Source organism: Citrus clementina, unplaced genomic scaffold, assembly GCF_000493195.1.
Source record: "Citrus clementina cultivar Clemenules unplaced genomic scaffold, Citrus_clementina_v1.0 scaffold_3, whole genome shotgun sequence".
Lineage (NCBI taxonomy): Eukaryota > Viridiplantae > Streptophyta > Magnoliopsida > Sapindales > Rutaceae > Citrus > Citrus x clementina.
In genome coordinates, this window is record NW_006262339.1 from 8527898 (window position 1) to 8532339 (window position 4442).

Below are 4442 nucleotides of genomic sequence, written 5' to 3' on the forward strand. Positions count from 1 at the left end.
TTAATTCATTCCTACGTGGGCACCGTGGTCCATTAGCGGCTAAGCCAACGTCGCAGCCATTAGATCCCCCGTGTGCGCGTTCATCTCGCGCCCACATTTCAAAATCTTAACTCACCATAAAGTCCATAACTATAAATACACTGCCGACTCTGGCAAAAACAGACCGAACAAACACAAACAAGTCAAAAGCCCATCAAAAGTCACTTCTAAAATTTCAAATAAACTTCATATCAATGGATTGCATATCGAGTCAAGGCGAGCTGCTCACTCACACTCAGACGACGAAGTTCAACTAAAGATTAGCAACGAGCAGTCCTAAGAAGCGAGCGGGGCGGAGAGTGTTTAGAGAGACACGTCATCCGATTTTCAGAGGAGTCAGAATGAGAAACAATAACAAATGGGTATGCGAGCTGCGTGAACCCAACAAGAAATCACGCATTTGGCTAGGTACTTATCCTACGCCAGAAATGGCTGCGAGGGCACATGACGTGGCAGCATTGGCCCTGAGAGGGAAATCCGCGTGCCTGAATTTCGCTGACTCGGCATGGAGGTTGCCGGTGCCGGCTTCCGCGGATGCTGATGATGTAAGAAAGGCTGCAGCTGAGGCAGCAGAAGCATTCAGGCTGTCCCATGATGATGAAGATCAATTTGAAGAAAATGGTTTGTTGCCGGAGAAAAATGTGTTTTACATGGATGAAGAGGCGGTTTTTGATATGCCGGGACTGCTTGTGAACATGGCGGAGGGTTTGCTTCTTTCACCACCGCCACTACTTATTGGATGTGAGTATGATGATGATGATGATACGAAGTGGAATGATTATATATGGGGACATTGAAGTAATAGCTAGCTCTGTGTCGTTGCCTCATTGCCTGTGGATCGGAGTCCTTCGATTTGATGTGCGTCTAGTTAATTAATGCTGTAGAGTTGTGTTTCTTTTTGTTCTGTCTCTTTAGTTTCAGCAATTAGGAAATCTTCAAACAATTAGGATACAAATACTTCTTGAAAAAGAGACATATTTCCTAACATAATCATCTAACTTTTGTACATTTCATTGTATTGGTATTCTGATATATAAAATGGATGAGAAGATTTTGGTACTCCTAGTATATGTATATGTATATGTATATGTACTCTCTCTCTCTCTACTATTGAATTCTTGCCACATTACTTATCAGTCAAACATTTAAATGAGGATGCAATATGTCCCCAGCTGCAAGGACAGGGAGATTATAAATATATAGCTAGGTAGCTGATTTATATCCGTTAGATAGAACACATGACAGGTGTTGATAGTCCATTTTTTTAGGGTTAATTTTGGATTATCTCCTCATAAATCGATTATCATTAAATCATCCCTACTTTAAAATTTTTTATTTATCCTCCATTTTTGTTCAGAAAGACAAAAAGATTTTCATCAACCCACTCTCATTTTTTTTCTTATCTTTTGAATAAAAGTGGAGGTAATTTGAGGTATTTAAAAATAAGGGAGTAATTTGAAGATAATCGATTCATAAGGAGATGATCTAAAATTTGCCTTTTTTACAAAAAAGATTAAAAAAAAAAAGTTTAAAATGCTGTACTGAATGGTTCACCAGGCATAAGCTAGGTACATTTGCCCGAATCCCATGTCTCCATCGTTAGATTTCAATAATGGACATGATTAATTTGATTTTTTTTTAACTTGGAACTTTTGCAACCGGTAATTAAAGAGTGTCCATTAGATTATAAATGCTTACAATATATCTAATGGTTGACATTCATCCACATAATCTCTTTGAATACATACATTCTGTGTCTCTGAAATTTAGACTCTTTGATCTCTTTATAAAATTCACACATTCTCTAACTTGTAGTTTGCTTTCTCTCTCTGTCTCTCTCTCTCTTTCTCAAAATATAAGTATATATAGCTGGGGTTTCTTCATTAACTCCAAAGTTTTATACAAATTTGGGGTTTGTACATTGCAACTGCGGTTTGAAATTTATTTGTTGGTTTTGGGGTTTGCACGTTCACTCCGAGGTTTGATCTTGTTCTTGTTGATACTGGGGGTTGTATGTTAACTGCAGAAGGATTGATGTTATTTTTGTAAAACTTGGGATTTTCACTCGTCATTGTGGGAATAAAAATATTTGGGGGCGATAGGAAAACTAAAGCAAATTTTTTTTTTGTTCATGCATGCGTTCCTTGACCATTTTTCTTTATCTAATTGAACCTTTATGTTTGTACAATCTTTTTTAATGTGGCTGACTGTGTAATTGGCCGTTCAATAATCCACATCTTAATGCAAGGAAAGAGTAAAAATCATAGATTGAGGGAAATAAAAGTCACTCTTCTTCTCATATCAAGCACACCATAAACTAATTTTTGATCCACTAGAATATAGAGTGGCTGAACCAAGATTTTGACTCAACGAATTAAAACGAAGAAGCTACAAATTTGAGGACACTAAAATAAAAGTTCAAACATAACGTGGGTAGTGATATCCCACCATTCACAGCATATTCCTTTGAAGTTTTTAAATATTTTAATATACTTGTATCTTTCACAATTAAGTATTTAAGTTCTTTTCAATTTTCTCTTTGTCTTTTAGGTCTCCTTGACCGCCTGTGAACATTAAAGTTGTCTTAAATTAATTATTTTGCCTTTGCAACATCGAAGGAGTATATTAGTAAGAAAATAAAATTAACTTTCGTAAAATTAGTTCCATGCACTATAATTAATTGTGTGCCCCAAGTCAGCAAGTACTCTGAACATGTAGCCTTGTTCATGGCAGCCCTCGTCAGCGCTCAAAACAAGCAGACGAAGGAATCGAAAGAAGCTACAACAACTACAGAGACATAATCGATCGGAACCCTTCCAAAAACCAGAGTCTGTAGTTCTATATCATGCTTTGATAATTTCGTTAAGGAAAGGACAAAAGTTAAATTTGGATGGGCCGGGAGTCTTTCAAACTCTGCCAAGTAATTGAGAAAGTGGAACCACCACTAAAATGTTATAAGGCCCACCAAAATAAAAAATAAAAAATATAATATATGTTATATTATATTAAATCAAATCAAAGCATAAGATATTATTGGTTAAACTATTGTAAACTTGTTAGCATTCATAGAGAAAAATCCTGTGGTCCGGAATACCACTATCACAATGCTGGATCCATTAAAAATGTTCACTTATGAACTTTTTTGTTGTTTTGTAATTATTGTTTTTAGTGTTATTTCGATAGGGACAGGTCTTTTGGGCAACTTTTGGGAGTGGGTACTTGCGTTGAGTCCCAATTAATTTGACTATAATGATGGTGCATAGGGATGAGGGATGATGGAATCATCAGCTTACTGGATAAAGTCAGGGGATCCTAGAAATTTATTTCTTCCTTCAAATTCAGTTACTGTGTTGTGTTGTATTTATGGGCATTGCGGTCTCTCTCTCTCTCTCTCTCTCTCTCAATTTTTCTTATTGGATATGGTCCTCAATCTCACATACAATAGTATGTATGTCAAATATAATAATCATATTTTGCTTGTTCCTAGTTACTCTATATGTATGTCAAATATATATGATTTATTCAAATGAATTAATGTGAGTTGGCTCGCCAAATTTCGTCCGTTTTTTCTTGTCGTCGATGATAAAATAGTTCAGCTAACTCACATGTCTAGTCACAGTTTATTAGTAACTTACTATTATTAATTATCAACTTAATTACCGAATCTCTTATATAATATGAAAAGTAGTAACCAACAGAGTAAAAAAAAAATAGTTGTGTCGATTGTATTTTAGTTGCTGTAGATTTAATCATGTTTAAATGTGAATACTTATATCTGTCGATAAGAATAAAGAAAATAGCGAGTCATTGAGGAGAATTTTATTAAAAAAACGACACTGATTTCTTAGGATATCGAATGCATACAAAAAAAAAAAAAAAAAAAAAGAAATCAAACGCAGCATGGTATTTGTATATGTCCTTTACCACAAAATGAAGAGGACTCGGCATGATGCCGATAAGATCAAGCATGAGGTTGCAATATGTCGTCGCAAGGGCAGGTGGTCCAAAGATTACAGTTGGGTGATTCATATCATTAACTAAAGCTAGAGATAGTGCATTTGAAGTTGTATAAATACATACATGGGAAATTTTATCAATATTTCGTCTACCTTTAGTGAAAGTTCGAAAATACACAATTTCTTCTGGGAATATTACAGTTCAAAATCTTGGGGGGCCAAAAAAATGTTCTTGAAAAGTGTAGCGATGTTGCAGAGTGGTACGGTACCATGTCGGTTCTTTTGTCTTTCGTGACAATGCCACTGTAAATTTTCCTATAACCCCTTTTACTCATTTTTATTTGAAATTTTCTTCATAAATATTTAACTAATTTCTACCTGCATCCATAGGCACATTTCAATTAGTTCCTTATGCTATTTGATATCTACAATTTTTATTCTATACTG

General features: G+C 35.2%; 1 pseudogene; it reads left to right on the top strand.

Moving 5' to 3' along the window:
- Positions 1-233: 233 nt before the first annotated feature.
- LOC18050347 lies at positions 234-1098 on the top strand (annotated as a pseudogene).
- The last annotated feature ends 3344 nt before the right edge of the window (positions 1099-4442 follow it).